Consider the following 11,119-nt stretch of genomic DNA (forward strand, 5'->3'; position numbering starts at 1 on the left):
TGCGGCCTTCTCAATCTATGGTTGATCATTTATTACTTCCAAAACAAAGGACCGACGAAGGATTCGATCCTAAAGCATACCAACTCTTGGCTAAGTCGGGGTATGATTTTACAAATCCTGCAAGCCTTGGAAAACTGAATGCTGAGGTCACCGGTGAGAAGGTGCACGGCCTCAATGAGACACAGAAGAAGTTGAAAGATCAAGGGCATAAAATCATTTCACCTAAGTCTGGTCTCGGTTTCGTAGCTTCTGAGCCACTTCGAATTCAAATCACAAAGAGGGATAAGAAGTCAAGCACCTCATACATTGGGTTTGAAGAAGTTGAGGATGAACAAGATCAGCAGACTGGGCATCAAAAATCAGTCTTTGACCGTATAAGAGCTCCATGCGATCGAACATCTGTATTCAACAGGTTGTCAAGCCGAGAATCAAATGTTTCAAGTTCTCATATCAGCAATTTGCCTTGTAACTCTGTTTTTAATAGAATGAGCTTTCATGACCAAGGAAGAAAATCTGCACAACCTCAATCTCGAAAGTCAGTATTTTCTCGAATTGGTACTATCCATGATGCACCACTAAAAAACAGCAAGATTGTGAAGTCAGAAGAAGCTAACATCGACATGGTGAATAATAGTGAGGTTCAGAGCCTAGTGCCTTCACGAATGAAACGTAAGACAGAGATAGATGTCACCAATGATGTTACATTGAAAGCTCGAAGGTGAACCATTGTATTTACTAATCAATCAGCAGAAGTGGATAGAATAGAAGGCACTGGCGAATTGTCTTGTGTTACTTCATACCACATCACTGTTGAAGAGGAACCTGACTGTGAACAACCAGATGATATCGAGAAAGCTCCACCAACACTAGAAGACAGGGGACTGGCTACTGTTGATCAACTCAAAGAAATCAACTTAGGAACTGACGATCAACCCAAACCAGTTTTTGTTAGTGCATTCCTAAACCCCTCAGAAGAAAATGATTACTTTCAATTATTATCTGAGTACAAGGATGTCTTTGCTTAGACATACAAAGAGATGCCCGGTCTTGATCCTAAAATTGCAGTGCACAATCTCGCTGTCAAACGTGGAACACGTCCGATTAAGCAGTCTCAACGTTTCTTCCGTCCAGAGCTAGTTCCAAGGATAGAGGAAGAACTCAACAAATTGATTGAAGTAGGGTTTGTCCATGAGGTCAAATATCCAACATGGATTTCGAGCATTGTTCCAGTGAAGAAGAAAAATGGACAGATTCGAATCTGTGTGGACTTTCGTGATTTAAATGAGGCATGCCCAAAAGATGATTTTTCTCTTCCCATCCCTGAGCTCACTGTAGATGCAACCACTGGACATGAAGCTCTCTCTTTTATGGATTGTTACTCTGGGTACAATCAGATAAGAATGACTCCGAGAGACGAGGAGTTAACTGCCTTTCGCACTCCTAAAGGCATATATTGTTACAAAGTTATGCCCTTTGGACTAAAAAATGCGGGAGCAACATACCAACGCGCTATGCAAGGGATCTTCGACGACATACTCCACAAGATTGTTGAATGTTATGTTGATGACTCGGTGGTTAAGACAAAAGAACGAAGAAATCATTTACAGGATTTACGTACTGTCTTTAATCGCCTTCGAAAATATCAACTTAAGATGAATCCCCTTAAATGTGCATTTGGTGTGACTTCAAGGAAATTCCTGGGATACGTCGTACGTCATCGTGGTATTGAGATTGATCCTAATAAAATTGAGGCCATTCAAAAGATGCCGCCACCAAAGAATTTACGTGAACTTAGAAGTTTACAAGGTCAACTTGCGTTCATTCGTCGGTTCATCTCAAATTTAGCCGGTCGTTGTTAGCCTTTTAACCGACTCCTAAAAAAAGATGTTCCATTTAATTGGGACCAATCATGCCAAAATGCTTTTGATAGCATCAAAAGTACCTTCTCAATTCTCTGGTATTGGGAGCACCGGTACCTGGAAAGCCACTCATACTTTACATTGCTGCGCAAGAAGAATCGCTGGGTGCCTTACTTGCTCAGAATAATGAAGAACATAAAGAGAAGGCATTGTATTATTTAAGTCGCAGACTCACCCCGACGGAGCGAAATTATCCTCCAATTGAAAAACATGCCTCGCACTTGTCTTCGCTTCTAAGAAATTGAGGCATTATTTCTTGGCTCATACGATACATCTTGTTGCAAGGGCAGATCCTCTCAAATATGTCATGTCTAAGCCGGTCCTTTCCAGACGATTGGCGAGGTGGTCAATTTTGTTCAACGAATTTGAAATTATTTATGTGCCACGAAAAGCAGTAAAAGGACAAGTCTTAGCTGATTTCTTAGCTGACCATCCTATTCCAGCCGATTGGGAAATTTCTGAAGATTTTCCTGATGAAGAAGTCTTCCTCGTGGACATCCTCCCTCTATGGATGATGTTTTTCAATGGGGCAGCACGATCAGATGGGGCTGGAGCAGGTGTAGTTTTTGTTTCTCCAAAGAGACATGTCATTCCATACTCTTTTGCACTTGCTGAAAACTGCTCAAATAATGTAGCTGAGTATCAAGCCTTGATTATCGGCCTTCAAATGGCGAATGAGATGAACATCACGGACCTCGAAATATATGGAGACTCTAAGTTGGTGATCAACCAACTTCTTAAAGAATATGAGGTTAAGAAAGATGATCTAGTACCGTACCATCGTTACGCCTCTCATTTGTTGGAACGGTTTGATAGCGTCATACTAGAGCACATTCCAAGAAAAGAAAATCGGAAAGCTGATGCTTTGGCAAATTTGGCTACAACATTGGCGTTAACTGATGAAGACCTGGTTGATGTTCCTGTATGTCAAAGATGGGTCTTGCCACAAGTCTTGGAGGATAAATTTGAAGAAAGTAATGTGGTTTCTTGTTGGACACAAGAGGAAGAAGATTGGAGAATCCCTATCATTGATTATCTGGAACATGGAAAGCTTCCCGAAGACCTACGCCATAAGACTGAAATACGAAGGCGAGCACCTCGTTTCATCTATTACAACGATACATTGTATAGGCGTTCCTATGAGTACCTTTTCCTTCGCTGCCTTGGAAATGATGAAGCAACGCATGCAATAAAGGAGGCACATTCTGGGATTTGTGGAGCTCATCAATCTGGTCCAAAGCTGCACTTTTGTAATACCCCTGATTTTAAAAGGATAGTCTCGGTATTTTTTAAAAAAATTATTTTAATTGCATTTAATTATTTAGTTGATTTCTTGGCTAATTGTTTACTTGTTTAATTGATTTAATGTGTTAATTGATTTAATTGTTTAAATGAAATTGTGTGTGATGATGTGTATTTATTTAGGAATTTAATTATTTTATTTTATTTTTATTTTAATATTTTTAGGGAATTGGATATAGATAGTAGTAATGGACCAACTAATTGGGCTCCATGGACTACTTGGATAAGGGGTTTAATGGGTACGGATAATTACCCATGTATATGTATATTTAATAAATAAATAAATATATATATATATAAGGAAAGTCATATATATTTATATATTACATATAAAAAGGATTACACATAGATTATACGTACCATATATTTTAATTACCTTTTTAGTATTTAGATTTTATTTTATTTTTATTATTAGTTTGGCTTGGATTGGGAAAAGGATTAGTGTTATTTTATTTGACTATAAATATATAATTATAGGGTTGTGAAAGAGGTTAGAAAATATATTACGTACTATATTTTAGAGAGAGAAAGAAGGAAGAGGAAGGAAGAGAAAAGGAAGAAGGAGGTTAGGGTTTTTTATCTAATCCCTAAAGGCAAGTTCTAATTCTTCTCTTCTCCTTTGATTCGTACCCTATGCATGCTAGATTAATTCTAGGTTCTTTAAATAAATTAATTGAATCTAATTACATGAATTTATTTGGAAATTGTATTTCATGTTTTAATAATGGGTTTTAATTAATCTGTTATGCCGAACTGGCACTATTGGTGGCCTTGATTTTTAATTTAATTTAATTTAATTTATTTTATTTTACTTGAATTAATACTCGCATGTGTCAGTATTGTGTATATATATATGAAATCAAAATTTGTTCATGCTTAAAGAATGCACACGAAACGAGGGAAAATTAATGAACCAGTTTATATATTAATCGGTGTATGCATATATAGGTAAAGTCATAAGGTGTTTTTGCATAATTTGTGTGCGCCGAACGAGAAAACCATTGATAAGGGATTTAAATAAAAATCAGACTATGATATAAAGGATAATGAGACTTTGTGTTTTGTCATACACGCCGAACGAGGAAGAACAGCACAGAAATGTTTCAGTTTATCTCATTGTATTTGCAATTGAAATTTCACTTCCTTTCTAATACATACACGCGGCACGAGGATGGAAAGGTCAGCTTAGAACAATTTGATATTGTGAGAAATTGTTAGAAAGGAATCTGGTATATTACAAAAATTAGTGATGCATTAAATATTTTAAAAGTTAGACTAATTAATGTTGGATATTAAACTGAGGCTATTGTTTTGTTATTAAGGAATTTTGTATTAAATATTTATTTATTTAATAGATTCATTAAGAACTGAAGTGCATAATTTAAGTTTACATGTTAAGTATGGGTTTAATTGTAAAAGGATAAATTAATTAAACATGGTTGGGTTAAATTATTTTAATCAATTGTTTAGATTTAAATTAATTTAAACAAGGCATGGAAATGTACAATTTAGTGGAGTTGCATGTTAATTTCTTGTGATGTAAATTAAATGCATGCCACTTAGAGTTGATATTTTGCTCAAGTAAATGCAAAGGATGTGTATATGATTTTTATCATATTTATTTGGATTGTTATATGTAAACATTATTGACATTATCCTTAGATTTGAAATTTTTATTTGATTATGATATGGATTAATGCACCATTATGGGATGGGGGCATATTAGGGACGGATTAACTTAAGAGTTAAGTCCTACCTATTTTAAATAAGGGAACGGATTAACCATAGTGTTAAGTCCTACTTATTCGTGTCAGGTCAACGGAATAGTTGGATGACATATTATTAAAATAATAATTGGATAGTTTACTTTGATGATTGGATAGGACGGATTTTATATATATAATTATACGCCATGATATGAGCTTAAGTCTCAGGATCAGTGGTTAGGGTGCGTATATTGCCAGGGATGTGTAGCTAGATATAGCGTAGTTGTGTACCCTGGTAGGTTTAGGTACTCATGCCCACTATATGTGCGTTTTGCATGTTACCTACTATTCAGGTTGAGACAACCCTATAGTCTAGTGAGGTTCCTTTAGTGTGTATATATCTATTTATGGACTATTTAGTTATTGTTGAATTAATTAGGATGTGTACGTGTATCGGGTCTCTGTTTGGGATGTAGTAGATTAAAACTTGTATGTGGGTCTGACCCACCATTATTTTTCAGGTGTTCGTCAGTTCCAGTCTTAGAGATTGTTCGTGCCAAGCAGAGACAGTCATTCACTCTTCCGACTCTACGTAGGACTCTTCTTCATGGTTTAATTATTAGTTTTATTTCAGTTCAGTATTTCAGTTAGGATATTGTTAGGGGTCCACAATATGGATTCCCGAGTTGTAATTTAATTAATTACTAGTATCCGAGAATTGGAGGATTTTATTATTGGATTTTTAATTATTATTTATTTGAGAATTTTAAAATAGGGATTTATTATTTAGTTTCCTTCAGCTTATTATTTATTTATTTTTAATTCATCTTATATTCCAATGCTTGTTTAAATATTAATTGTTTGATATCTCTCAGATCTGTGCTCGGACTTGATCACCGGTGACTCTAGAATCGAGGGGTATCACAACTTTCGCGTCAAAAGAATGGGTTATTATTGGCCCACTATGGTCAAAGATTGCTTGGAGTATGCAAAAAGGTGTCAAGCCTGTCAATTCTATGCCAATTTCATACACCAACCACCGGAACCATTACACCCTACTGTGACGTCATGGCCATTCGATGCATAGGGATTAGATGTAGTTGGTCCTTTAGAAAAGTCTTCAAAAGGCCACTTGTATATCTTGGCTGCAACTGATTATTTTTCAAAATGGGCGGAAGCTGCACACTATAAACATGTGAAAAAGGAAACAGTGGTTGACTTCATCAAGTCCAACATTATTTATCGATATAGTGTCCCTCGATACATCATCATTGATAACGGGACGAATTTTAAAAACAGTTGGGTAACTGACCTTTGTGAGAAATTTGGATTCAAACAATGTAAATCCTCCATGTACAATGCCCCTGCAAATGGTCTCGCAGAAGCATTCAATAAGACTCTATTTGAGCTATTGAAGAAAGTAGTCAACCAAACAAAGCGAGATTGGCATGAGCGAATGGAAGAAGCATTATGGGCATACCGCACTACGCATCGGACACCTACTCAAGCAACTCCATATTCTCTGGTTTATGGCGTAGAAGCAGTTCTTCCATTGGAACAACAAATCCCATCATTAAGGATAGCCATACAAGAAGGTCTTACAAGTGAAGAAAATGCCATCTTACGTCTTCAAGAACTGGAAGCATTGGATGGAAAGAGATTAGAAGCTCAACAACAGCTAGAGTGTTATCAAGCTCGACTTTCTAAAGCGTTCAATAAGAGAGTTCGACCTCGGTCATTTCAAGTTCGAGACTTAGTATTAGCTGTTCGTAAACCGATTGTCATAAATCGTAAGGGAAATAAATTTGTATCCAAATGGAATGGACCGTATGTTGTTCGCGAAATTTATACTAACGGCGCATATCTCATTATTGATGAAGACGGAGTAAGAGTGGGGCCCATTAATGGCAAATTCCTGAAGCGCTACTACCCATGAAGGCAATGTTTCTGATCGTACGAACTTAAACTGCACTATGCTCCTGGCCTACATGAGTTAAAACTGTGATTGCAAAAAAAAAAAAAAAAAATTCTATAAACTCCTGACCCGCAAGAGTATAAACTGTGAACGGTGAAACAAATAAATAATGATAACATCTTTGTAAATAAAATGGAGATAATAAATCATTTGTTTTATTGCTAAAATTCAAAGTTACAACTTTGTTTTTGAAAAGAAAAAAATGATGATCAATACTAAAATTCCATAGCGATAATTTCGTCACGTTCTTGCCATAATATCTCTTCCAGTTGCTTCACTACTTCAAGATCGCGATTCGAGATGACGTTAGCTTCTTCTATTGATTTTCGATCTTCCCAAAGTTTAGTGATGGCTTCCTTCTTCTGAGATAACTGTGCATCCGTTGTCGATATGAGGACTTTAAGCCCTTGAGTCTCTTCCCTGGCTTCCTGCAATTCTTTCACTAATCTAGCTTCTTTAAATTCAGCTTCACTCAAACTAGATTGAAGTGATTCTATACGCTTAGCACCATCATCTTCTATAGACCTAGCGTTGGTGAGCTGTGCATCAATACTGGCCAATCGTTGGGATTGAGAGTCTGAAGTCATCATACAGGCATATAAAGAAGATGTAGCAATATAATTGGCCGCATTATTGGTATATGAGTCAATTCGCCTCTTCAAAGCTGAATGGTCTCCAGGGAGTTTTGCGAGTCCTTCATAAAGTGTTTGAAGTTTAGGTGCTCGAGACGGTATTTTATCGGTAGGAGTATCGCGTATGATATTCTTTACAAAATCAATAAAGAATAAAGCAGCACGACGATGAACATCAAGAACAATCTCTTCCGCATTGAAAATTGACATTTCAGAAGGGGCAACACGATGCAAGGGTGGACCATGTTCTCTTAAAATCAAAGAAGGGATAACTACATGATCTTTACCAATATTTTCAACCGCCTCCATAGCTTGACTAGTCACTTCAGCAACCCCCAAAACATCCGAGTGTTGACTAACTCTGCTTCTTTGTAGTGAAATCTCTGTACCTTTTCCTATCGCAGTAGCCAACTCTAAGGCAGACGGTCCATAAATAGATTCTTCACTACATGTTGGGTTAGCAAAAATGACGACATCTTCCCCAAGAAATCCCTTGCTGTCTTTTATCTATTAAAAAACTAATAATAAATAATGGTAATTTGCAGTACAAAAAAAAAAAAAAAATTAAAAAAAAAAAATATATATATATATATATATATATATATATATATATATATATAAAAAATAACAGTTACCTGTATAGGTTGTGAACTGCTAGGTACCCCAGTAAAAAATTGATCAAGAGAAGTGGCAACACATTCCTGTACTGAATCAAGTCTCACTTTGTCGGTGACATGCTTTCAGTTACGATCCTCATCATAAGCTTTCACATCCTCATCTAACTCCATTGACAACTGACGACGGCGACGGTTTTTGATTAGTGGTGGGACATCTTCTGCTGTTTGGTGATGGCCACTAGATCCTCCAACAACGTCACAATCATTATGAGATTTGATGGTTAACTTTGGCACTGGCTTAAATGGGAGATTTGACTTCAGCCCCTTAATTAAAACCTTCCTGATTTTAGTTGGTTTCTCTGGTGGGGAAATCGTGCGTTTAGATTGCTTTGAGGTAGTTTCTTTCTGTGTAAATAGATCAATATATACGCTGGACCACCATTTGGCATATGCTCTGGTAACTGAGGATTTTTGGTGGCTAAAGGTTGAAGGAAGCAACGCATCATAACCAGAAGAATAATGAACGGATGACTTCCAATGCTTTAAAAATTCCTCTAAGGTGCAAGTACGAAAGTCATTTTTTAATTTTCCAGGAATATCTTGATGGTACCCAAATTGTCGGCTAAATCTGTGTGAACTATACGGCTCAACGATAAGACGGTCATTTTGGCGCAATGTCAAATAAACATGATCGAAGATTGATTAGGGTGTCAAAGTCAGCCTTTTTCATCTCCCCATTATCTACAATAAGTCGCTCTTTTGAAGATCTTTTAGCCATTCGAGTTAAGTTTATTCCTTTACATGATCTGAATAAATTTTGGGCTTCAAAATGGTCAAAGTATCTTGCTCCTCCTTCGCCTGCATATAATGTCATTCTAGGCCAATAGTTGGTATTAGGAATGGTGAAATTAGTTCTGAAATATTCACTTAACCATCCGAATACATAGTGAATAGGAAATATCGCAGAGCAGCTTCCAGGATCTGGTGAGGAAACAATCTCGTTCAAGCCTCTATAAATACTGGCCAGAACTGGGATGGAAAGACAAATGTTGCAGCCATCTGCTAACATGCTTGCGACCTTGAAAGTCCCAGGACGAATTATGTTGCCAGGGTGTGCAGGTAAGGCAAATTTGCAGAGCCAACAGGCTAAAAAAGCAGCTAGATAAGTGGTGTCTCTCGATGTTTCATCTACACCAAGGTTGATGAATACTTCTTTCTCTTTGGTGGACATCGATCGGACAGGAGGGATCACACCAGACGGATTTTGAGTCCTCATAGGGCGGTGAACTTTATTTTTTGTTGATTTCTTTGAAGGTTTGGCATGTCTTGATGCACCTTTAAACCAGAAATTAATCCAGTCAGATATCTTCACATTCTGATCTCCTTTATACTTCTTGAAAAGTCTGTGGAAGGCCAAAAATAGGTGTTGACAACTCAAAGGGATAGAATTTTTGTTGTTGCCAGCTCTTGATAGTTCATCTGCACAAGGAATAACTTCATCATAAATTGTTCCTTGCTGAGGGAGACCACTTAGCATATATAGATCTCGAAGAGAAATTGATAGCTCGCCAATAGAACAATGAAGTGTATTAGTGGCTGGGCACCAACATTCAAGGAATGCTCTGAATACATCTTCATGATGATCATAGGAAAATAGGGAGGCGAATAAAACACCATATAGTTGTTGTTTTGATAGAAAGTCATGAAAACGCGCCAAGACATCTTCTAACCACTCCCAATATAGTTCGGTGTATAGCAATTCAGCAGTTTATAGGGAATACTCCATGATATTTCCTTCGCCTGAACATTAAGACCCAATAGTGAAAACTGGTTTTCTTCAACAACTCTCTCATGAAGTGAAGAATTTAGTATCAAGGCTTTAGAGACAATAGATTCTTCATTAATCTGATCAGCACCAAAGTCGGTGAGTTCGCATGTGGCCGTGCATGTCCAATGAGATGAACAATGTTTATTGTTAGAATCAGGCACTTGAATAGCTTTGCGACCAAAAAGTGAATCATATACACTTAATGTCGTTCCTTGAACTCGTTGACTATTTTCGCTCTCTAAGATAGTCAGCTTTTGCTTTGCGAAACACTTGAACACCACCATGATGGATACCAAAGCTCGATCGATGTTGTTTAGAAAGAGGATTTCAATTTCTATTATGGCTGACAAAACCAATTTGCTATACCTTCTCAAGTCCTTCAAAAAAAAAAAAATAAATAAAAATAAAAAAGAAGAAGAAGAAGAAGAAGAAGAAGAAGAAAAGGAAAGGAAAAAAAAAATAAAAAAAAAAATAAAAACCGTGCAAAAAAAAGGAGGAAAGAAAAAAAAAAAGGAAAGAAAAGAAAAGGAAAAAAAAAAAAAAAAAGAAAGAAAAAATATAGCGTGAAAAAGAAGAGGAAAAAAAAATCCGTGAAAAAAAAAAGGAGGAAAGAAAAAAAAAGGAAAAAAAAAAAAAAGAAAAAAATAGTGCGAGGAAAAAATTTTGATTCCTCCAAGGCGTGAAAAAAAAAAAAAAAAAAAAATTGTGTTTCTCCAACAAGTGTGGAAAAAATATATATATAAATAATAAATAAATTAATTAATTAATTTCAAATCTCAATCCTCCAGGAAACGTGGAGGAGGGAAAAAAAAAAAGAGAGAAGAAGAAGAAGAACATTCATACCTATGTGTTCAAGCAGATGCCGCAATCCAACACAATCGTCAGAGGCCACAATCTTACAAGTTCTTCAGAACTGATTGAAATTGATGTCAAACCCTATGACTTGGGTGGTATATATAGGCAAGGGATTTGTATAAATTGGAAAGTAAAAATCCAATAAAAAAAAAAAAAGTTAGATACTTCAAGTCCCACTTGAAAAAGGAGACAAGTCCTGTTAAGCGTAGAACTTGAAGTGGGGGCAATTTGTAGAAACTAAAATTTAGTGGGCTTTGGTTTTAACGAATGGACCCATTAAATATA

This window comes from Cornus florida, unplaced genomic scaffold (assembly GCF_030987335.1).
Source record: "Cornus florida cultivar Cherokee Brave unplaced genomic scaffold, ASM3098733v1 CherokeeBrave_3.0.0_Hap2_Chr06, whole genome shotgun sequence".
Taxonomy (NCBI): Eukaryota; Viridiplantae; Streptophyta; class Magnoliopsida; order Cornales; family Cornaceae; genus Cornus; species Cornus florida.